Genomic DNA, 25,020 nt, shown 5'->3' with positions numbered 1-25,020 from the left:
CCTCCTGAATAGCTAGGATTATAGGTGTGAAAGATATTTTTTAAAAGGTATTTAGAGTCTCAAATAGTATCTGTAAATGGTTTTTTTTTGTAAAGGTATTTGAGTGTTTGGAGTTAGAAGAAGATAATTGTTGTGACTAAGACTCAAGCTCAACCTGTAGTAGCTTCATGACTTTCATTTACTGTGTAGCTCTTGTTTAGTTTTCATTTCCTCCTTTTTCTTAACTCTATGCTAATTATCCGCAATTTGCTTTTCTTTGTTTCTTTTTGTAGTTTTTTTTTTTTTTTTTGGTGCTGATTCTGGAGCAGAAGCTTAGGGTCTAAGTGCTGTTCCTGATGTGTTTTTACTAAAAGTTGTGCTATACTATTTGAGCCACTGCTCCATTTCTGGTTTTTGGTGTTAATTGGATGTGAGTCTCATGGACTTTCCTGTTCCAAACGTCTTCAAACCATGATCCTCCAATCTCAGCCTCTGGAGTAGTTAGGATTATGGTGGTGAGCTTCTACATCCAGCACCAATTTAAAGTTTTTACTATGTATTCCTTAGTTACTTAAGACCTCCCACTAAGTCCCACCTTGCAGAGATTCTACCACCTTCTAATAGTGCCAACTAGTGTGTTCCTGTTAGGGTTAGGATGTAAGGTGAGAATCCCAAGCCATTAACATACAAACGTGTGAGAACTCACAGAACTCCATAGCAATTAATTTACTCAGCCTCTTTTTTTTTGGGGGGGGGGGTCCAGTAGTGGGCCTGAACTCTGGGACTGGGTGCTGTCCCTCAGCTCTTCAGCTCAAGGCTAGCGCTCTACCACTTGAGCCACAGCACCATTTCTGGCTTTTTTTTTCTGCTTATGTGGTGCTGAGGAATCGAACCCAGGGCCTCATGCATGCAAGGCAAGCACTCTACCCACTGAGCCACCTTCCCAGCCCCAACTCAGCCTCTTTATACATGGAGTTCTGTGGCTGTAACAATACAACTGAGTCAACTGATTCATAAAGAGGGGATTATTTTGCTTTTTACATTTATTACTACTATTATTTTTTTTGAGGCAGAATCTCACTGTGTAGTCCAGGCAGACTCTGAACTTGTTCCTTAGGCTGAGCTGGAATCTGACAGTCTCCTGTTTCTACCTTCTGAAGCTGGGATTCCACACAGCACCACCATGCTCTGTGAGAAGTAGGTTCTTCTGGCTCATGGATTTGGAGGTTCTGTCCATGGTCACTTAAGCCTGATGCATAATGGTGTAGTGCCTGTGTGGTAAAGCCATCTTAGCCCATGGTAGGTGAGTTCCAGAGAGGAAGAGCAAGGGACTGAGGTCGGTCAGCTCAGGTGAGTTAAGACCTCCCACTAGGCCCTACATTCAGAAGGTTCTACCACCTCCGTACATTACCAAGCTGGTGACGAAGCCTTCAATGCCAAGTGTTTTGTAGACCATCCTAGGTCTTAAAATTATAGCAACCACAGTTTAGAGAAGGTGTTTCTGATGAGTTAGTTTACAGTAGATTAATACAGGAACCTAATGAGAGAGATAAAGGCTTGCTGCCACTTGATGGTTATCCCTGAATACTACAACAGGACACACAGAGGCTCCTCTACTGTACACTGGTGGCATATAACCCCCTTCCCATGGGCTGCAGAGCTGGTGTCTTGTCTGACACAATGTTAAGAACATTGAGATGATCCTGGACACCAGGAAAGGTAAACTGGATCTCTGTTACTCTGTTCATGAAGGGAGAAATGGGAACAGAACATTTTAGACACAGTTAACTGGAAAATGTACCAAGCAGGTATATGAGTATAGATTTTTGTGTGTGTGTGCTGGTCCTTGGGCTTGAACTCGGCCTGAGTCCTGTCCCTGAGCTATTTTTTTTTTTTTTTGGGTCCGGTCGTGGGGCCTGAACTCTGGGCTTGGGCGCTGTCCCTCAGCTCTTCAGCTCAAGGCTAGTGCTAGAGCCACAGCGCCACTTCTGGCTTTTTTCTTTTTTCTTATGTGGTGCTGAGGAATCGAACTCAGGGCCTCAGGCATGCAAGGCAAGCGCTCTACCACTGAGCCACCTTCCCAGCCCCCCCTGAGCTATTTTTGCATGAAGCTAGTGCTCTACCATTTGAGCCACAGCTCCTCGTATGCCTGTGTGGTGTTTAATTGGAGATAACAGTCTCATGGACTTTCCTGGCTTTGAATTCTAGTAGTAGTTTGAGCAGCTTGATAAAACTGATTAGACCATTGTCTCTGCCATGGGCCCAGCCTGACTGCTGAACTTGGGGTGAACGGTACTAAGGAAGCCCACTAGGTTGCAGTGAGGTTAACTGGGCTTTTAGGAGTGTGAGTGATGGGAAGCAGACAGAGGCCACGAGGTGGAGAAGCAGTGGGAAGAGTAGAGTTAGAGTGGGAGCAACTAAGTCCCAAAGCTCTGGGCTCCTGGAGTTGGGAGGAGACTTGAGCAGCTGGGCACTGTGTTAGGTCAGGTTCTGCAGGAAATTGGAGCATAGGGATACAGGGAATTCTGTGTGTGTGTGAGTGTGTGTATGTGTTTGCACACACATGTGCATGCACACCAGAACTAGGGCTTAAACTTGTGGGCAGTGACAGGAATGGGAAAATGGTGAAAAGAGATGGAAGGAGTTATATTGTCCCAGAATTGTCCTTGTAACCTGATTTATGGAACTGTAGCCCATTTGTACCACTCCTTAATAACAACAATGGAAAATGGCAATAAGCACATAACAATTTAATAGTACTGTGATAAAAATCATAACAAAAAGAAAAGATGAGTATCTGCTCTAAGTAATATTTTGTGAGTACTTGTAGGATCCTTGGTACTTTCTTGATTTGATGTGTTAGATACCTGTGTGCTCATAGTATGAATCTGTGAACATGGTTTCATCCACTTGGTATTTTCTGGCTGGACCAATTGGCTTTAAGGGCCTCAGGATTTTCTCTGCTGACTTTTCCTTCTTTTTTTGGATGCTGAAACTTCCTCGACACCAAACCTCTCTGACAGAGCCAGGTTTTCTTGTCATGCGTCTTCTCATTTGATAGGCTCTCAGCTGTTGAATGCCTACATCGCAGACTTTTCTCTGCAGAGGTTGTCTTTTGCGTAGTGATGTGCTGAGTCTGTTCCATGTCTCAGCAAGTCTGTCCTCATGGGTTTTCTCAGGCTGTGAGGCCTGCTTGTTGGTATGCGGTGTCTCCTCTGCATAGGCAGCATCACTGGGTAAATGGTTCCTCATCTTCAGCCTTTCAAAAATCTCCAGGTATTCTTTATAATCTGTAGTGGGTTTCATGGATTGTGAGGTAGACTGCTGTCTCCTGTCTTCGGTGGTTGTGTAAAACCCTTGCTGTGGCTCTGGTTCTTCAGTGCCTGAGAGTAAATACTCCAGAAAGGATGTGTGACAGTCCTTCCCACACAAGTGTTGCTCCTGTAGCTGCTTCCTGTTGTGCTGCAGGCCTTGGTGAGAGATGTGAATGCCCATCTTGGTTGGTGCCTCCATTGTCTTCCCTTTGAAGTTATATTCTAATTTTGGCATTTTTTCTGGTATGGAAAGTTTACGTTGGTAGGTATTAGATGTCTGTGGCTGGGGTGTGGGGCAATGGGGAAGTGTCATGTCCTTGGCCTTCCCATGTTCACCTGGTTGTGAGTGTTGTTGATCCAAGGTGCCTGCTAAGACCTGAGAACTGGTGTGAGGCATTTGGGGTTCCCCCTCCCTTTGTGCCAGTTTGGGAAATGCTTGGGGTTTTTCCCTTGGGGAACGGTAACGAGAGGTATTGGCTCCCAGTAAGGCCCTCTGCCTCTTAAATGTCTCTCTGTTATCCCTGGCAAACACTATAATGGTAACAAAGCCATCATCAACTGGTTTAGCATCTTTAGTGGTCTTCTTCACCCTGGCAGCCAGAAGTCCCCTGGCTGGGCCCCCTGCTACTAAGGGGATGGTGGGGGACTGTCCCTTGCTAGTGGCATCTTGGGATGCCTTGTCCCAGGCACATAGAAGTAGAGTGGGTTGTCTCAGTAGTTTGGGGGTGCTTGAGGTGGCCTTGTCTCCTTTAGTGTCTTGTGCATTTGAATTGCTCTCAGCAGCCCAGCTTTCAAAAGCTGTGACCTCAGCTGCTTGGGGGCTCTTAGTTTCTTGCTTGCTGTTGTTAAGCGAGATGTCCTTGCAGTATTCCCTTTCATCATTTTCTGAAGCATGGTACTTAGCTTTGAATTCCTCATAGTTGTTCATGAATGGGCAACTCTTGATTTTCGGCCTGTTCTTGGTATTGGATGTGGCCTGGTTTGGTTTGACTTTGTCTGCTGTTGCCTTTCCCCTGGCAGCAGGAGGTTCAGCAGCTTTTTTGGCTCCTAAGTTGAATCTTACTCTCTTGATGGCATCTGTTCTTTTGGACACATCTGGTATTCTGGGTTTTGATTTGAATGGCCATGTCTTGTTCATGTCCAGTTTTGTGTGGCTTTGAATCTTGGTGGTGTCTGGTTTTGGGGACCTCAGAGTTTTAGGGACCTCTGATCTTTTGGGATACAGAATTTTGAATAGCTCGGCTTTTAGGGGGTACAGAGTTTTGGGGATATCTACTTTATTAGGGGGCGGAGTCCTGTAAACCTTTGCTTTTGGAGGGCTCAGAGTCTTGAGGAAAGCTGCCTTTTGGGGGGACAGAGCCTTAGGGTACTCTGCTTTTCTTGGGGATAGAGTTTTTGGGACCTCTGCTTTTGTGGGTGTGGATTCTAGTGGTCTTGATGTGGTGACCTTGGAGGACACCTTGTCCTTACATGGTTTATTTTCTTTTTCTCGTGTATATTCCTCAGCAGCCATATCTCCAATGACCTGGTCTTCACCTGATGCAGCACTGGAGGTGAGTTGCACATTCTCATTACTGGAGGCAGTCCTGTGTAATGTAGCTGGGTCACCGTCAGACTTGACCATGGCAGCCTGGATTCCCAGAGTTGGGCTCTCAACTGAGGGATTAAGTTCTGAAGCTGAGATCCTCAGGGGTTGGCTGCTTCTTTGGGGGCTGAGGGTCACATGCCCTTTCCTGTTGGCAGAAGTGTTTCTGAGGAGTCTAATGTCTGTTTCAGACTTGGACTTGACAGCCTTGGGCTCGGCATCTTGGCCCCCAGGGATGTGAGGTTTAAAGTTTACAATAATGGTGTTGTTGGTCATGGAGGCGGCTCCTTGAGGAATTCCCTCCTTGAGGAATGTGATTCCAGATACCTGTTTGGGGGCTTCCACCTTGACTGTGTGAGGGCATGAAATGATGGAGTGGTTGCTATTATTGATGGTGAAGGAAGGTTTGTGCAGATGGTTTCCCTTCATGTCAGAGCCAAGATCCCCTGTGGATGACCTGGGGACACTGCTGTTCACTGGTTGAGGGTCTATGGCACGAGTGTCTTCATCTATCCAGAAAGGTCTGGGTAGAACACTCTCTGTCTTGTCATAGAGATAAATATCAATTGGGGGGTCTCGGGTGGGTCTGACCTCAACTATTTGGGGGTACCTTAGCTTTCTCAACCTGCTGTTGATTGGCCATGAATGTCTAAGTAGAGTATTCTCTTCCACTTTAAATATGGAAGACCCAGTAGCTGGAGGTTTGGGGACTCTGGCCTCCTCTTGAGGGCCCACATTCCCCAAGTACTTGCCATTGCTGGATCCCTTAGGGGTGGAGTTGAGGTTGTCTTCCTGAAGAGCAATACAAGTTGTGCCTGTGGGTGGCTGGTTGGTGGCTTGGTCTTCTGGTCTTTGCTCTATGGACCCCATTGTCCTGCCCCCCGCCCTTCGTCTTGGAGGACTAGAGCCTTGCTCTTCTCGAGTCCTTTGTAAGATGTCTTCTATCAGTGTCTCACTTTTTCATGTTAGAAAAATAATTACAAATTATTAGCTACTTGTAGGCTATCTGCTGTGTTGTGTGCCTTGGCTGTCTTGCTAGAACTCCAAGTAAAGTCAACTCTCCTTGAACAATGAGAGTCTAGAATGTTTCAGTCCGATGGTGACTTTCTTGCTAGGAAGCTCCTCTATGATACTGTGGGCGGGGCTGGACAAAGGTGGCTTCACAGGTTCATGGGGCAGAGCCCCTTGCTCCTTGGTAGTTTTCCCTTGGCAGAGCCACATCCAAAGAAACTGATGACTTCTAAGGCATGGGCGTGGTAACTGTAGAGCCAGTGGTGTCTATGGCTGGCAGAAGGGCCTGAGAAACTGGAGGGTTGGTTGTCTTGGGTATTTGGAGGCTCCAGACTTTGGGAGGCTTGTCATGAACTCCACTTCTACCTTGCAGATTGCTCAGATCCTGTCCTGGGTTAGTTAGGACTGTGGTCTTCACCCTTAGGGCAAGGTACAACTGAGCAAGTTGGACTAAAAGGGACTAATGAGGAGCTGTAGAGGAGATTGCAGTGCAAGCAAACAGGTTTTCTAGGAGGAGTTGGCAAAGAAATATTTCATGTGCTTAACATGTTCTAAGTACTGTGAGTTAAGTTGACAAATTTCTTTTTTTTTTTGTTTTTTTTTTTGTTTTTGGGTCCAGTTGTGGGGCCTGAACTCTGGGCCTGGGTGCTGTCCCTCAGCTCTTCAGCTCAAGGCTAGCGCTCTACCACTTGAGCCACAGCGCCACTTCCGGCTTTTTTCTTTTTGCTTATGTGGTGCTGAGGAATCGAACCCAGGGCCTCATGCATGCAAGGCAAGCACTCTACCACTGAGCCACCTTCCCAGCCCAAGTTGACAAATTTCTTACTTTCTTCAAGTGAATGTTTTAGGGAAGGAGACAAAACCTGTACATGACATGGAGAGTAAATGAAGAGGCCATGAGGAGCAGGAGAGAATCTATGAGATTCATGTTTGTGTGAGCTGTTTCCTGGCTGTGCCAACCTGAGATAAATAACTGAAGGGAAGGAGAGTCTGATTTGGGCTCCCAGTGTCTGATACTGCGTTTCCATTCATGGCTGTGGAGAATGTGTGACAAGACAGCAGCTCTCAGGCTGGCAGCCAGGGAACAGAGAGAAAATGTTGGTGTTTATGGGAAATCTCTCCTAATCTTAGTAGTCTTATTTGTTTGGCAGGGTTGGGTTTGCTGAAGGCTGGTACAAGATGTGTGTGTGTGTGTGTGTGTGTGTGTGTGTGTGTGTGTGTGTGTGGTGTGTGTGTGTGTGTCGTGTGTGTGTGTGTGTCTAGTGTGTGTGTGTGTGTGTGTGTGTGTGTGTGTGTCTAGGGGAGGGCCATGGCTGGAGGAGAGGAGTTTGCTAGGTGGGCAAGGCCAGTGACTGGGTCCTGTAGGAATTGGGTGGCTGGAGGTGGGGAGCATGCAGAGGTTGGAGAGGTTATAAAGGAGGAGCTTGCAAGTGTGAGTGGGGCTGGATGGGGGGGGGAGCTGGGAGCACTGGCAGTGGTTGGAGATATGGGGCAGGCAGGAATGGGCAAGGCTGGAGGGGAGGGGCATGCAGGAGGGGGAGAGGCTGGGAGCAAACAGTTTGCAGAGTGGGTAAGCATGCAAGGTAAGAGTGCAAGGTTGGCTTGGATGGAGGAGAGGGGTGGACTGCCCAGGCATCTGAGGTCATTCAGTGAAGGACAAGCAGTTTTCTCCTAAGAGTAGAGGTTGTAATTTGGAACCAGCTTTGAGGACTAAGAAGCTGCCAGGTATGTCTAAAAGAAGAGCCAGGTTCTGTTTCTTCTTGGAGGTAGTGTAGAGGCACTGTAGGACCTGAGGTGACATTCAGGTCTTTTGCCTTGTGTCTGGTTGGCTGAGCCACAGCAGGTTTTTGTATTTAGTTGTGTTTGTGTGCGCACACACATACACACACACACACACACACACACACTACTGCCTGTGTGCTTGTGCCTGTACCTGTACTGTAACCATATGGGGATTTGAACTCAAACCAGGTAGTATTGCCACGCCTTTCAATTTTTTTTTCTTTTATTGGGTTTGTAGTACTAGGGTTTGACATCAGGTTCGTGCTTTCTAGGCATCCACTTTTGTGCTGAGCCAAGCCTCAGACCTTTTTTTTTTTTTTTGTACTGTGAACTTCTGAAATAGGCTCTTGTTTCCTGCCTTAGGTGGACTCCAGTATCATAATCCACCTATTTTATTCCTGTTGAAACTGGTTGGCAAGTAGGAACCACCATATTTACCTCCCTTCTCCCCCATCCCCCCAGTGTGTCTTGGTCATTCTGAAAAGTTCTACAGTGTGGCCTGTGAATTGAATTCAGTGCTGGTGGGCTCATGTTTGTGTGCTTTAGTTTTCCGGATAGAATCTGACCAGTGTCCAGAACAAATATAGTACATTCTTTGACCTGGAGATTGTGCTGAAGTTAAGCATAGGGAAGTTTTGTGTGGCCAGACAGTGAGGACTAGAGTTGGGAGAGAAGTTGTTAAAACAACTCCAAGATTTAGCAGATGAGACACACACACACACACACACACACACACACACACACACACACACACACACGCATGCACGCACGCACGCACGCACGCACGCACGCACGCACACACGTACGCACGCACGTACGCACGCACGCCATGTTCAAAGTGTGGTGCTCCAGGACAGATGGTAGAAAAAGCCAGATCCCAGGAGCTTTCATTGTAGTGTAAAGCCACTGAACACCCACAGAATGGACCTACTTACTATGTGATGATCTATAGACACATTTGTTTTCAGGCACACACAATGTGCTGATCATTGAGGAGTTATCCCAATTTCAGTTTATTTGATTTAAATAGCTACTCAGTGCCTGTGAATTCTTGGACATTTCTAGTCATCAAGTAGATTCTTTTTTTCATTTTTATTCTTTTTAATTTTTTGGAAATTGTTAAAAAGTTGATTACAACGGAGTTATATAACTGAGATAAAGAGTCCATCTCTTTTTGGACAATGTCACCCCTTTCCCTCATTCCTTCCCAGTTTTCCCCTCCCATCCCTGCCTACAAGTTGTGTAGTTCATTTTCAACATAGTATTGTACCTCTGTTGCATTTGTTTACCCTTTGTTAGATCCTTATATTCTTTGTATTTAGACTGAATAATTTAGGAAAACCAGAAAAACTTGATACTAAAATCTAGAGCCACAGTCTGCTGCTGTGACAGTTTCCAAAGTGGGTTTCATGAGATACTAGTCATATGAGACCCATTGCAGAGACGATTGCTATGGTTAGTATGTCTGGGAAGTTGTACCAGCTGCTTGGGGCTGCGCAGTTGATACCAGCAAATGTACAGACCCTGACGATTGACTGCTCGAGAAACTGATCTTGAGCTGGGTGCTAGTGGCTCATGCCTGTACTTGTCAAGAGACTGAGATTTGAGGATTGTGGCCTAAAGCCAGTCCATCCAGGAAAGTCTGTGAGACTCCAATTAATCACCAAGAAAAAAAAAAAAAAAGACGAAGTGGAGCTGTTGCTCCAGTGGTAGAGAGCTAGCTTTGAGCACAAAACCTCAGGGACAGTGCTCAAGCCCTGAGCACTAGCACAAGAAGAAGGAGAAGTAGAAGCAGGAGGAGAAGTAGAAGGATGAGGAAAAGGAGGAAGAGTAGGAGAAAGAGGAGGAGGGGGAGGGGGAGGAGGAGAAGAAAAGAAAAAGAGAAAGAAAGAGAAAGAAAAGGAAAGAGAAACTGATCTTGGTCTAGTTTTATTTTGGTCAGCCTACTCCAACTTGGCTGGTGGTGGCACCTTTGGTTCACTGGTGTCTATGCACACTTGAGGATGTGCTAATTGAAGGAGATAATCTGAGCTAAAACAAGAAATAGTGGCTGCAGTCTCTGTGTACTACTGGATTTTCCTGGAGCCGTTCCTCCATTCTCCTAGATTTGATGGGTTAAAGATACGACAGATTGAGTAGGGCATAGCAGTGCTTTTTGTATGTTTGGTTCCTGAATCAATGGTTCTTGTGAGGAACTTGTGAAATATTTTACTTCTGAGCGTTTTGCTTCCATCTGTTGCGTTGTGCTCACTAAGCCAGCTTGTTGTTTATACATAGACATTTTTTCTTTGATGTGGATTTATAAAAGTGGTACTCACACAGTCATCTCCTTTCTGACACAGTTTACAAAGGCTGATGTGGACTTCCTTGCTGTCACTATGGTCTCCCAATTACTTGGTATGAATTCGATGCATGGAATATGAGGCTTTTTGGAAAATTCTAGTAGATTGTGGCATCCATGAGTTTACGTATGGGTTGGTGAGTGTGCTTGTACATTTCACACATAGGACATGGAAGTTTGTTCATGTTTTACTTAGCAAGGAAACTTAACCTGGATTTCAGGTTATCAGTATGCCAGTACCATGCTTGTCAATCTACTTTCTTGAGCAGCAAAGAAGGAAGTAGAGAGAGCATGCTTGTGTGGATCTGGATGTGGCAGGAAAAGGTGGGGGCTGCTTCGTAGGGTGATCCTAGCACCTGGTAGCACAAAGCTCTGTCACCTGTGACAGCTTCATGGAGAGTTTTCTTTCTAGCAAAACAGTGGGTTGTAGGTTGACGTAAGTTCTAGAGTAAAAAGATAGATGTGAAAAGAAGATGTATATGATATATATATATTTTTTGCCCTTGAAACAGTGCCAGAGCTTTTTGGCTTTCTTGATTTTCCATTTTATTATAAGAGTTTAGGAAATAACTGCATCCATCTGCCATTTGAAATTCCTTCATAATGAATTTTTCTGTTGCTTGAGCCACACTTCCAGCCCTTTTTGCTCTGGTTGCTTTTGAACATAGGATCTTGCCTTTTTGTTTAGGCTAACTGGAACTGCAGTCTTTCTATTTGTGCTTGTTGTGTAGCTAGATTGACAGGCATATGCCACTGGGTTCAGCTGTTGATTTGGAAGGTCTGGCTCTGACTTTGAACAGCTATCCTCCTGATCTCCACTTCCTAAGTACCTAGGATTACAAATATGAGCTCAAACACTGAGTCTCAAGAGCCATTAAAAAAATAGAGATAAAATTTAAATTGTGGTCTGGGAAGGTGGCTCAGTGGTATAGTGCTTGCCTTGCATGCACAAGGCCCTGGGTTCAATTGCTCAGCACCACATAAGCAGAAAAAACCGGAAGTGGCGCTGTAGCTCAAGTGGTAGAGTGGTAGCCTTGAGCTGAAATGCTGAGGGACAGCACCCAGGCCCAGAGTTCAGGCGCCCCCCCCCCAAAAAAAAATTGCTTGCTTATGTGTGTGTGTGTGTGTGTGTGTGTGTGTGTGTGTGTCTGTGTCTGTGTCTGTGTCTGTGTGTGTTACTAGGGATTGAACCCAGGACCTTGTACATGCTAGTCAGCATTTTGCCTCTGGGTCCATGCCTCCTTGCCCTTTTGTTTGTATTTTGTTTTGAGATATAGGGTTTTGTTAATTGTGCCTAGGCTAGTCTCAAACCCACAGACCTGCCTTTGCCTCCTGAGTTAATTAGGATTATAGGCATGCATTGCTACAGCTGGCTCATTTTAATGATTTTTAAAGTGTACTGACCTGTGACAGTAAACACATTCACTTTTTTTTTTTTTTTTTTTGGGCAGTCCTGGAGCTTGAACAAGGGCCTGGGCACTGTCCCTGAGCTTCTTTTGTTCAAGGTTAGCACTCTACCACTTGAGCCACAGTGCCATTTCCAGCGTCTTCTGTTTATGTGGTACTGAGGAATGGAACCTGGGGCTTCATGCACTTCAAGCACTCTACCACTGAGCCACCTTCCCAGCCCCCCTTCACATTGTTTTGCAATGCCAAGTGTATCCTTTTTTTATTTTTGGTGGTATTGGGGATTTGAACTCAGGGCCTCATGAGACTTAACCATTTTAAATAGTGGTTGGGATATGACTCTTCAGCTCCTGCCTTGTATTAATAATTTGAGACTGCTGTTTACAAGCAAGCCCAGTCAGCTCTTTCCATAATATACCTAGATTTACCACAGGAGACTGGTTAGCATTTGCACAGTCCTTGAATGAGACACCTTGCATAGGTGGTGAAATAGGGCTGTAAGGAGCCGGAGTGCTGTATGTGAGGTGTTTCCCACTGTGGGAAGGCATGGGGGAGTTCACTTGAAGGCCTGTAGTATCTGCCACTGGAAGGGCAAAAGGCTCAGAACCAGCCCCTACTCTGTAACAAGCTTCCACAGCCACATGCATGTGTTTCCTATTGGCTGAAGCTACTTTTGTGCTACATCAGCAGAGTCAGTAGTTGTGACCAAAAAAGGTATAATCCACTGAACTCGGTGTCAGTGACTCACGCCTTTAATCTTAGCTGTTCAGGAGGCTGAGATCTGAGGGATAGCAGTTTGAAGCCAGCTTAGGGAGGAAAGTTTTTGAGATTGTTATCTTTAGGTAAGTACCAAAGTAGCTGGAAGTGGAGCTATGGTTCAAGTAGAAGAGTGTTATTAGCTTTGAGCACAAAAGCTCAAGGACAGTACCCAGGCTCTGAATTCAAGCCCCAGGATGGGCACCAATAAATAAATAAGGTGACTTTCTGATTCTTTGTACAAAATGTTTTCCAGTGTCTATTTTAGGGCCTTTACCACAGGCCCTGAGAAACCCTGGCTCTGTATGTTTTTACAGTGCTACCTTAGACAGAGGTTTAGGCAGGGTAGGGCCATATCAGAGTTCTGTGTGGCTACTGCACTTAGAGGAGGGCCTTGCCTTACGATGAGAGGAACAATTCACTCATGTGGACCTTGAACCTACCTGATCTAGGAAAGAGAAGAGAGTCTGCCAGCTCACACTGGATTCTCCTCCCACCCGCCCCTGTCGGTTGTGGGGCCTGAACTCTGGGCCTGGGCGCTGTCCCTCAGCTCTTCAACTCGAGGCTAGCACTCTACCACTTGGGCCACAGCGCCACTTCCGGTTTTTTCTGCTTATGCGGTGCTGAGGAATAGAATCCAGGGCCTCATGCATGCAAGGCAAAGCACTCTACTATTAAGCCACCTTCCCAGTCCTCACACTCGATTCTAATAAAGGAAGAAGGACCTTTAATTCAGTAAATGGTTTATCTGAGGGGTAATTAGCCATCCTTTAAATGTATGTTAGGTTTGAAGAAATGGGTTTGGTTGAAGGAAGCGATGGTTCTCGGTCCCATTTTGCTGAGGAAGTCTGTGCGGTATTTCAGCCCATAGGTTTTGTCAGTAAGTTCAGCAGAGTAAGATTTCTGAATTCCTTGCGTCTCGTGAGTCTTTCTTGTTTCCAGAGCTGAGGACAAAGATGAAAAATGAGGAGGGGTGTTGCACTCTCCCAGGCTGCTAGCCTCCTGGACATCTCACTGATTTCTAGTATCTGGAATTTTTTTTTTTAACTCTCTTAAATAAAAAGGTGTTGGATGGCTGATTTCAAAGCGGCTACTCTGAGGGCAATTGGAGTGGATAGATGTGACATTCCTGGAGGCAAAATGGGCATTTGTTTTGACTAGGATGTGGAGAATGGCTTAAAGTAAAAGCTGATGTGAGGGTTTTATGTAAGTCACAGCATACTCATTCCATCCCAGATTGAGGGGGGAGTGAAATGGTTGGGATGCCCAAGTGGCTCAGCTGAATCCGTGAGTCACTGCAGAGAGGAGGTTAATTTGCATTTTTTTGCTAATTAATTTGCTGAGAAGAGGCAATTTGAGAAGCTCTTCCTGCCACCCCTCCCCGCCGTTTTTTAAAATCTTGAACCACACCAAACATAGGTTTTATTAGCCACAAAAGTCATGGAGTTAATGGGACCTTTTCTTTTCCATTATGCTAGTTCTGTTTCCCAAGACTCATCTCTGGATGCCTTAATAACAGCCTCTGAAAAACAAAAAGCAGAAGACCAGAAACCAAATCAACTTGGTTGATATTCCAGTTAGAAGCGAATATATTTCTTGTGGTGGAGGACATTGCTTATAAATAACATGTCTTGCTGGGCGCTGGTGGCTCATGCCTGCAATCCTAGCTACTCAGAAGGCTGAGATTCGAGGATTGAGGTTTGAAGCCAGCTTAGTCAGAAAAGTCCCTGTGAGACTCTCATCTCCAATTGACCACCAAAAAACTGGAAGTGGAGCTGTGGCTCAAAGCGTTAAAGTGCTAGCTTTGAGCAAAAGAACTGAGGCACAGTGCCCAGGCCCAGAGTTCAAGCCCCACAACTGACAAAAGAAAAAAAAAAAAAAAGAAATGACAGGTCTTGATGAAGTGACTTGATCACCTTAGTAGTTCTCTGGAAGGAAGAGTGTTCTAGAAATAGTTTCACAGGGCTAACAGAAGGCCAGGGTTGGCCTGGTTGGAAAGGTAATGGTGGTTCTTTATAGAAGTTTACCTTGTTTATTTTATTATTTTTTTGTCGGTCATGGGGCTTGAACTCTAGGCCTGGGTGCTGTCCCTGAGCTCTTCAGCTCAAGGCTAGTGGTCTACCACTTGAGCCACAGTGCCACTTCCGGCCTTTTCTGTTTATGTGGTGCTGAGGAATTCAACCTAAGGCCTCATGCATGCGAGGCAAGCTCTCTACCATTGAGCCACCTTTGTTTATTAACCTCTAGGTTGTTCAGTCTATAGTGCAGTCTATAGAATGAGAAGGAAGAGGCGTTGAGTAGCCATTAAGGATCCTGATGGAGTAGGGTTCCAGTGGTTCAAGTGTTTCTTCCTAGGTATTCAGAAGGCCAAGATCTGAGGATTGTGGCTTGAAGTTAATCCAAGCAGACAAATCCCAGAGACTTATCTCCAATGAAACCAGCAAACACCTGGAAGTGAGGGGTGGCTCAAGAGGTAGAGTGTCAACTAGGAGCAAAAAAAGCTAATAAGCAAGAGCACTGGGCCCTGAGTTTGAGCTCCAGTACCCCCACCCTTTCCCCTGAATCCTGATGGATCCTAGCTCAGTCCGTTTCAGGATCTCTTTTGAGCCAAGTGATCCTTCTTCCTGTGACTTAAAGCTCAAGTGTTTAAAAGACCCTTGGCCAGTTTCTACTCTTAGCGTTGCGGCTGTGGAAGTGATTTCATGGTTTCCTGCTTGGTGATGCATCACTAATTAAGGGAAAGCCAAATACAACAGTGCTTGGTGCAGTGTTCCAGGGGAGCTTCTCAGCTCATTGTCCAGAGGTGCTTCTACCATCTGCAGGATCATTATACTCCTTGGATACCTCCATTGGTCTTCTGGCCAGTGGAATCAGGGTGCTGTGACAGGGACAAAGAGTGTTTAAAGGTAAACAAATGTTTGGGAGCAATGGGAAACCTAAGTCAAGGATGCTCCTTCCTGTCTTGTATTTCTTTGGCCTTATCCATGAATTCCAGCTGATGGAAATGGACCATTTATGGATGGCAAAAACATCTGCTCTATTGTTTTGGGAGAGAGACAGGCTACCTGTTGCAGGCTACAGGTGGAAGAGAATTCAGCTCTTTTAGTTGTGCTGGGAAAAGTGAAAAGGTAAAGCTTTTTTGATACCCTGTGTATATTATATACTGTATGTTGACGCCCTTCTCCACCTGGACTGTTGCTATACTCTTTGTGTTGACTCCTGCTCCTAGCCACCCAGTGGTGGAGGTCCTTTCATGTCATGTCTCCTCCTACAGAGTGGAATGAAACTCCAGGTCTTCCTGTGTCTACAAGGCCCTGTGGGAACCAGCTCTGCTTTTCTGCTGAGGCCATTTGCCTCCTGCTCCCATACCAGTCTTCAGCCCTTCCGTAGCACATCCAACCTTCTTCCACCTTAAACCTGGCATATATTGCTCTGAACATAGTTGTTTCCTTCAGCTGGCATGCCTCTTTTTTTTTTTTTTTTTTTTTTTACTCAGAATCACCTTATAGAAGGTCTTTGTGGTGAGGTGACGTTGGATCTTCTGTACAGCAACCTTTCCCACTCTTTAACATCAGACACTGATTATTTTTATTTCTAAAGCACTTATTGGTGCAGAACATATTTGTTTATATGTTTGTAATTTCTTTCCCGCCATTTGAACCTTAGCTCCCTGAAGGCAGGAATCTTTTTTTTCTTTTTGTTTGTTGTGGATCTCCAACTAGTCCCTGGTACTAGTTATAAATTGTAGGAAACCTCAGCATTTCATGAAATAAGCTATAGACCTCAAGTTCACATGTCTGGTCCTGGGCCCAAGGCCTTTTACAAACTAGTTTGAGACAGAAGGAGTGCCAGTTGGAATTTACTGGCCTTACATTTCATTGATGTAAAACAGACTAAAGAAGGCCTACTCTGTATTAGCAGGTGCATGTTGAAATGAGACCATGTGTTCTTTGGGACCTCTGAATGAGCTCAGGTTTGGAATTCTTTTCTTAGTCATACCCCTGGGCTGCTTTTACTCTATGATCAAGCTGCTGTGGTAGATAATATGGCATTGCAGCAGGGGTGTGACTTATGACTTAATGAAGTCCTTTCAATAAATTGTGACATCAATAATTCCGAGGCAGTTTGTAATTTTACTGCTTCTTCTGGGGGCTGGAGGTGTAAGACCTGCTTCCCAGAGCCATGATATTTTATATTCTTTCAATGTGAAATTCTCTATGGAAGCAGGTCTGACAGGCAAGCTGTCATCAGTTACTTCATTGCTGGTGTCTCAAAAATCAAGCCTTACTTCACAGAGTGCTCTGCCAGCCATGGATCATTTAAAAGCATCATTACCAGGTGCAGCCTCTTTAAAAAAATATGTTTTATTACTTTTAGGTAGTTGTACAAGAGTCGCTGTTTAACAAAGCAGTTTAAGGATACAGTGCGTTTTGATCTATATCATCCCTTTCAACATTCTCCTCAAGGTGGGGCTTTTATCCTTCACAGGTGAGTTCCACCTGCCACAGGTCTACTTGCCCATCTTCCTGCCCAGAGAAAATGAGTAGCCAGTGGAAAGTCAGAGTGTTCCTCAGATTGATGGAGTAGGCCCTCAGCGATTGGGGATTGGTTGTTTTGCTGAGTATAAATATCTGTGAGGTACTGTAGGTGGTGTCTCTGGATGGGGGAATAGCTTTGGCTTTGAAGAGTTTTCTTTGAAGACAGTGATGGTAGATATACCGGGGCAGAGATAATCAAGGGGCACATTTGTTTACCCATCATAGAGCATGAATGAACCTCCTTCTCCTTTATAATACTGAGCCCAGCAAGCCCAAAGAGGGATGTTTAACCAAGTGACATGATGCTGGTTTAGCCAGCATCGATGATCCTGATATTATTAGCTGACAATAATAATAGGAGAATAAATAACTTCCTACTTTTTCAGCTCCCATTTGCTGGTGGGAGAGCAGAAGAAATAGATTAATACTGGTGGTGGTGGGTGGGTCATATATATCTGATGAGAAATAATTCATGAGGTCTTGAGATGGCCTGAAGTGTGCAGTAGAAGTGTGCAGACTGAGCAAAAGGGGATTGGCTTTTTGTTCTTGCCTGGGAGCTGGGGGCAGGGAACATAATCTACAGAGGATGCTGATCTTGGTGCTCAGCCCTCTAAGTCTGAAGCAGCAGCTCTCTTCCAAAGTTAGGTTGCTGCATAGGTGAGATGAACAAGGTTAGATGTAGTAATGGAGCTCAAAAGTCAGGCTACACCTGGATGTGGGTTTATTCATCTGAAGAGAGCATGGATATAATTTTCTCTCATTTTCTATTTTTATTTATTTTTTGGGGTGGGGTGGGCTAATACTGAGTTTTGAATTCAAGGCTTGGGTATTGACTCTTTGCTTTTTCAGTAAGAGCTGATGCTCCACCACTTGACCTATAGCTTCACTTCTGGCTTTTTGCTGGTTAATTGGAGATAAAAGTCTCATGGACTTTCTTATCTGGTCTGGGTTTGGAAGCAAGATCCTCAAATCTCATATTTCTGTTTAGCTTCTGAGTTCTGGCATTACAGGTATTCAAAGTGATGCCTGGTACCAGTTTACAACTTCTCTTTCTGTTCTTGCTCTCTTCCTCTCTTCCTCTTTGTCTCTCTGAGTATAAATTTATATTTATAATTAGCCAACTGGACTCAGTTCAGATGGTTTCAATTTTGTTGGCAACATCTAAAGCATCATAATCAGGTAACAGCTGGACATATGCCTTCTATCCATCACCTTAGCCACGTCAGTGTCATAGAGACTGGTGCTTGTTGGCCTTGACGTGCAAGATGAACTCAGAAGTGTTGTTCTCTGTCTTCTTCATGGCTGACACAGTGGTCAGGTAGAACTTGATGATAGCATAGTGGTTAAGCTTGTTTCACCTTGAGACACTCACTGGAGGCTATTGGGGCAGTCTTTGGAGCCACTGGAAGGTAGTGTGAAGGGTACATCTTTTTGTGAATGCCTTTCAGCACTGCCTTGGCCTTCAAAGCCTTTGTTTTTGCTTTGGCTTTGGGAAGGGAAGGAGTTTCCTTTTTTGCTTCCAGTACCATCTTGATGAAAGAGTTCTCTTTCTCTCCTTTGAGGTGATTAGAATGGCCATAATTGAACAAATATAGCCTGCCTGCCTGCCTGCCTGCCTGCCTGCCTTCCTGCCTGCCTTCTTTCCTTCCTTCCTTCCTTCCTTCCTTCCTTCCTTCCTTCCTTCCTTCCTTCCTTCCTTCCTTCCTTCCTTCCTTCCTTCCTTCCCTCCTTCCCTCCCTCCCTCCTTCCCTCCTTCCCTCCTTCCCTCCCTCTTCCTTCATTCTCTCCTCCTTTCTCTCCCTCTTTACCTTTTCACCCCCTCTGGGAAGGGAATATTTCATTGTCTAAGAAGTCTTAGGTATTTTTCTTGATCAAGTAATGGAGAAGTCAGAATTGGAAACTATCATAGTCTGTGTTTGAAATCCAGCAGTATGTGTTAATCTCTGTCCTCTTCTCTGCTTGGGTTTTAATCTGATCTTCCAGATGAATGATCATGAGCTTGCTGCAATGGGATGTTCTTTATGCAGTATCACAGCCTCTGACACATGGGGATAAGTTTGACGTCTCCGTGTAACTGGAGGAATGCAAAATCACAGCTTCTGCATGGAGAATACAATCACAGTCACCTGCCCCTGAAAAAAAAAAAAAGAAACTAGGCAGGAAAGACTAGGTAACTTGGTCATTGTTTTCTTAGTTTATGTTTTTGATACTCTATTGTATTTGCTATGTGTCAGAAATAATTCTAAGTATTTTACAAATGCTATTTATTTTTTACTTTTTATTTAAATAGTTTTACAGAAGGATTTCAACTCAGAATGTCAGTTTGAGTACAGTGTATCACCCCTTTCATCTTCTTACCATCTTTCCCAAGTCTATCCATTTCCTCAAGTTACTGGTTTCATTTTTACCTGTGTACATTGAATATTAAGACTCTATTCCCCCAGCCCTTCCTCTCTCCCATTTATCTTCCTTCCCCTTGATCTCCCCCACTTCTAGCAGCATAGGTTTCAGCTGCTGGTATTCATTTTGTTAAACTGTAGGTTAGTTGTTCAACTCAGTTACACTCTTTCAGTCCTCCCCTGTATATACCGTATTTTAGTGAACATTCTTGTGTCTATATGCTTATGACCCTGTATTTGGGACCTAATTTAATTAATCCTCATGAAATTCCTATGGAATAGATACTTGTATCACTCAGTTCCTTTGTTGCTTATACTTTTCACTTGTGTTAGTACCTGTCTCTGGCTTAGGAAGGGATTTGTTGGAGGAAAAATCTCAAAACCAAAGACTTCCCACTAATTGGCACCTCTGCTTCCTCTAGAAAATTAGGGAAATTCCATCTTTGAGCTCAGTGGCCAAACACCAGATGTTTCAATAGGCACAGACTTTGATATGTTCAGACCCGGATTGGAAATAATTCTGGTTGCTTGTGGAAGTTTCTGCTCAATCTGTTTTTGGGTTGGGATTATGGGTTCTCCAGAGGGTATGGTGTGTGTTCAGAGCCACCTGGACTGCCATGTGGCTCCATGGGTGATCCTACTGTGTGGAGTCTTGGAAACTTGTGTTGGAAGGACAGTGTGATTTTAATATTTTTGGTGGCTTTTTTTTTGGGGGGGGGTAAATTTGCCCTTTCAATTTAGTTTAATTGAAATGCTAGGTGGAATTGGCCAGTGGATCTCATTTTGAAAATGAGTGTGCTTTTCTCGAGCCTTCAGTTGCATCCAGGTCTGATTTCCTGTGTGTTGTGTTCTCCTCTTGTGCATTAGGACCTAGGGCTAATTGCCTGCCTGTCTCAGCTCTGAGATAGCTAACTGCTGGCCATTAGGCTCCTGCTAAGTGCTTGGGTTTCCTGCCTGTCTGAGAGATGTGGGCTGTGGAGCCAGGAAAGGATAATCAAGCAATGAAGCTAATGCTGCCAGTTGGGAGAGCCCAGGGAAAGAGGGAACCCACTGCCCATGGTGGCGGGAAGAGGCGGGAAGTGCCATCCATTTTGGTAATACCAGCAGCTACTAGGGGCATTGTTGTGGCAGTACTAGTCTTTTGGCTTTGTCTTCTCTTCTGTGGTGGTGCAGTAGCCCTCAGAATTCAGGGAGGAGGGCTGGGAAGGTGGCTCAGTGGTAGAGTGCTTGCCTTGCATCCATGAGGCCCTGGGTTCGATTCCTCAGCACCACATAAGCAGAAAAAGCGGGAAGTGGCGCTGTGGCTCAAGTGGTAGAGCGCTAGCCTTGAGCTGAAGAGCTGAGGGACGGCACCTAGGCCCAGAGTTCAGGCCCCATGACTGACCAAAAAAAAAAAAAAAAAAAAAAAGAATTCAGGGAGGAAATATTTCTGGGGACTTCTGGGTCATTGAATTTAGCCCACACCCATCTTTGATTTCCTGTCTGCACATTTGACATTTCCTGACCAGTGTTTTCCCTTTGCCTCCCATTTCCCCTGCTGTAAACACCGTTCTTTAAGATGAGGCCTTGATTCTGAAGTGGGAGATTTCCATTTCATACTTTCTGTCTTTAAAGTCTGTGAAGCATCTTTGTGGTGGCCTCTTCTTTTTCATGTATCTTTGGACTGGGGGTTGAGGAGGGAGGGGAGCTTGGAGCTAGTGCTGTCACAGGAGTGGGAGAAGCTGTGAATCCTCCATCATCTGCATGCACCCCAGCTTTCTTCATCACCCAGTGGACTGGCCTCTTGCACTGTCCCTGTGGAGATGCCACAGAAATCAGGGTGCCCAGTGTGCTGACTTGGGGGCTGTATTAGGACTGGCAATGAAACGTGTTAGGGATTTCTGGGTTCTGCATCCAACCCTGTGTGTGTGTGTGTGTGTGTGTGTGTGTGTGTGTGTGTGTGTGTGTGTGTGTGTGTGTGTGTGTGTGTGTGTGTGTGTGTGTGTGTGTGTGTGTGTGTGTGTGTGTGTGTGTGTGTGTGTGTATACGCACATGTGCTTGTGCTGGTCCTGGGGTGTGAAATCAGGGCCACTATTTCTGAGCATTTTTTGCTAAAGGCCAATGCTTTACCACTGAAGCCCCATAGTTCCATTGCCAGCTTTTGGGAATGTGATTGGTGGTTAGAGAAGTCTCCCAGACTTTCCTGCCCATGCTGGCTTTGACCCATGATCCTGGATGCTGAGAGCTCAGCATCCAGAGTAGTTAGGATTAGAAGCATGAGCCACTGGTACCTGGCAGCCACCAGAACTCTGCTCCAGGTCCATCTTTAAAGTGCTGGATGTGAGGTGGGGTGATGTAAAGTGGGGTCTTCTTTACCCCATTTCACAGACTTTATAAAAGGGGCATTGAGGCTGAGTGACTGAAAAGTTTTCAGTATTTTCAATGTTTCTTTTTTTCCCCTTGGGCGCCAGGTATTTGTGCTAAGTATGGAGGAGTTGGTAGTGAAGAATCCCTTGTGATTTCTTTCCTGAAAGACTTAAGTCTAGTGAGTGTATGGATATTAACAGATAATCTCACATTGCTGCACAGCTATGGCTTTTATATACTAGGGAGAGAGACAGAGTACCGTGGCTCTGGCCAGTGGAGGAGGGGAGCAAGTGCTGAGTAGTAAGGATTACAGATGCGAGCCACCAGCGGGCGCTCTGTGACTTTCAGCTTTGATTGCAGGACTTAAAAAATATATCTAAAGTTGGCCTAAAGGTAGAAATGTGATCTAGTGGTTAGAAAATTGTGTGTGTGTGTGTGTGTGTGTGTGTGTGTGTGTGTGGTGTGTGTGTGTGTGTGTAAGAAGGGGTTTAGGTGGAGTTGGGGGAGGCAGGCAGGATCAGCGGAGGTTGGGCTTGACCAGTGCATGTCGTATATGGATATGTGCCCACCATAAAGGGTTCCTCAGTAGACATTAATTCCTATTCAAACCCCTGGGCTCTCCTCCTACCAGACCTGCAGTTTCCTGAGAGCTCTTCTCATATTTACCTAGTTCTTAAGCTTTTCCACTAAACAGAAATTGTAAGGCTTGGGAGTCGAAGCCACTGCGGTCAGTTGCAGAAAACAGCAGTTCCTTGCTTTATTCTGACCTAGTTTTTAGGTATTCTGTACTTTTGCCATTTCATGGATTTGTATGAATATTAGGAAAATTTCAATGAACTCTTTGGGGTGTTAGAGGAATTGGGAAGGATCACTTTTGCTGATTGGTTCTGATTTCTTTTTCTTGTCTTAATGCATAGTACAGGATGTTCTGAAATATGAAGTGAGCTGGCAGTTTTACAGTATTCTTATATTAAGTAGAAAGACTTAAAAATTTAAAAAATTGTTATTATAAAGGTGTTGCATAGAGGAGTTACAGTTACGTAAGTCACGTAGAGAGTACATTTCTTTTTGGACAATGTCTCACCCTTTCCCTCACTCCCAGTTTTTCCCTCCTGTCCCCACCTACAAGTTGTATAGGTCATTTTCAACATAGTATCTAGTGAATACCATGGCTTCATTTGTTCACCTGCTGTCCCTCCATTTCTATGTCACCTTACATTCCCAATGTACAAAGAAGACAAAAAGAAAACAGAGGGCTGGGAAAATGGCTCAGTGATACAGTGCTTGTCTCGCATGCAGGAGGCCCTTGGTTCGATTCCTCAGCACCACATAAACAGAAAAAGCTGGAAGTGGTGCTGTGGCTCAAGTGGTAGAGCACTTGCCTTAAGCTGAAGAGCTCTGGGACAGCACTCAGGCCCAGAGTTCAAGCCCCACAACTGACAAAAACAAAAATCAAAAAACAACAATAAAAAGAAAACAGAAAGTAACAAAGGAAAAACTTCTTGTAAATGGAAACACTTCTAAGTGTTTTATCATTCCATATAATGCCAACTGCTTCAGAGATTTATCCTTATGATAAAGGAATACCTACTGCTTTTTATATAATTATTTTTATTCATGTGTCAGTTGTATATATTAGTGGGATTTAGTGTGATATTTTCTTTTTCTTTTTTTTTTCTTTTTTTTAATTTGGTCGGTTGTGGGGCTTGAACTCAGGGCCTGGGTGGTAGCCCTGAGCTTTTTCATTCAAGGCTATAGGACTCTACTCAACAGCGCCACATCTAGTTTTGTGGTGGTTCACTGGAGATTAAGAGTCTCACAGACTTCCTCCCTGGGCTGGCATCAAACCGAGGTCCTCAGATCTTAGCCTCCTGAGTAGCTAGGATTACGGCGTGAGCCACTAGTGCTCAGTCTCTATTTCCACATTTAAAAAAGCATCTATATTTTTGTCTGTGTTTATTTTGGTGCAAATCCTGAGGCTTGACCTCAGGGTCTGGGCAGTGTCCCTGAGCTTCTTTTGCTCATTACTAGTGCCCTTTTTTGTTTATTTTTTGGGTCTGGTCATGGGGCCTGAACTCTGGGCCTGGGCGCTGTCCCTCAGCTCTTCAGCTCAAGACTGGCACTCTACCACTTGAGCCACAGCACCACTTCTGGCTTTTGTTTTTTCTGCGTATGTGGTGCTGAGGAATCGAACCCAGGGCTTCATGCATGCAAGGCAAGCGCTCTACCACTGAGCCACCTTCCCAGCCCCCCCCCTTTTTTTATTTGGTGTAGTTTTGGTAGAGATGAGTCTCACAGACTTTCCTATCTGAGCTTACTTCAAACTGTGATCTTCAGATCTCAGCCTCCAGAGTAGCTAGGATTGCAAGCATTTGGCACCCCTGCGCTATTCTTTTGACAAGTTTAATTCACATGTGTGAGTTGTGACTTATATGAAGGAAGATTAGAGTTTTTGTGACTCATTTTTGGTAAGAGAAGTTCTAGTTTCCATGATTTGCCTTAGAGGGGGAGATACAAAGCAGGAGCCATGGCCACAAACCCAAGCACATCTAATATCAACCTTAGTTTACTACTATTCTGTTGTCCAGTTTTTTTTTCTTTTTGCACATTCAATATCTTTCTGGGATTTTTTTTTCCCAAAGAAGTTTAAATATTCTTTAAAAGTAGATAAACTATGGTTTTGTAAATTTTTTTTTTTTTGGGGTCCGGTCATGGGGCCTGAACTCTGGGCCTGAGTACTGTCCCTCAGCTCTTCAGCTCAAGGCTAGTGCTCTACCACTTGAGCCACAGCGCCACTTCCGGCTTTTTTTCTTTTTGCTTATATGGTGCTGAGGAATCGAACCCAGGGCCTCAGGCATGCAAGGCAAGCGCTCTACCACTGAGCCAACTTCCCAGCCCAATTTGTAAATGTTTTATTTCAACAACAACCCCTACCCCCAGAATTAGAACTCAGGGCCTTATGTTTTGCTTAGATAAGCGATCAACCACTTGAACCATGTCCATGCCAGAAATGCACAAGACAGTCTCAGACAGTATATTATCTTGTGGATTTTTGGCTTTTTAGCATATATATATATATACACATATATATGTATATGTATATATGTATATATTTGGTTTTCTCCTGTGTCCCAATTTTGTTCTTTTTATTGTGACTAGTATTCCATAGTGTGGGTATGCTGCATTTTGTATGTGTGTTCTTCAGTTGATAGACATTTGGGTTTGATTTCTGGCTGCTGTAACAAGTATTACTTTGAACATTGGTGCACAAGTCTGTGGGGGTGGACATATCTGTTTTCATTTCTGTCTAGTAGATTCCCAGGGTCAGTTTGTTTTTCAGGTAGCTGTTGATTTCACACTGTAACCAGGACTCTAGGAAGCGCCTCCTTGTCCCACATTCTCACCATGCGTTCTTGCTTGTCCTTTTTGTTGTGCATGTGAAATGGTGTCTCGTCTTAAATACTAGTAGTGTGCTGCTTTTCATGTATTTATTAATCACTTGAATGTGTGTTGGAGAAATGCATTCTCTTTGGGTATTTCTTTGGGTGGAAGAGGAAGTATT

At 44.7% G+C, this 25,020-nt stretch overlaps 1 protein-coding gene across 5 annotated transcripts in view; it reads left to right on the top strand.

Moving 5' to 3' along the window:
* Positions 1 to 25,020, top strand: part of Osbpl10 (oxysterol binding protein like 10) — a 254,574-nt gene that overhangs the window by 45,307 nt on the left and 184,247 nt on the right. Inside the window, exon 1 of one of the 5 annotated variants that reach the window (XM_070006484.1) lies at positions 16,336 to 16,513. The exons of the other annotated variants lie outside the window; for them this stretch is intronic. The gene's annotated coding sequence lies outside the window, so the exon portion shown is untranslated. Of the gene's footprint in view, positions 1 to 16,335; positions 16,514 to 25,020 lie in introns of those variants that run through there. 5 annotated transcript variants of the gene reach the window in all.

This window comes from Dipodomys merriami, unplaced genomic scaffold (assembly GCF_024711535.1).
Source record: "Dipodomys merriami isolate MVZ:Mamm:240054 unplaced genomic scaffold, mDipMer1.0.p SCAF_7, whole genome shotgun sequence".
In the NCBI taxonomy this organism is placed as follows: Eukaryota; Metazoa; Chordata; class Mammalia; order Rodentia; family Heteromyidae; genus Dipodomys; species Dipodomys merriami.
This window is presented reverse-complemented; position numbering and strand designations above follow the sequence as displayed.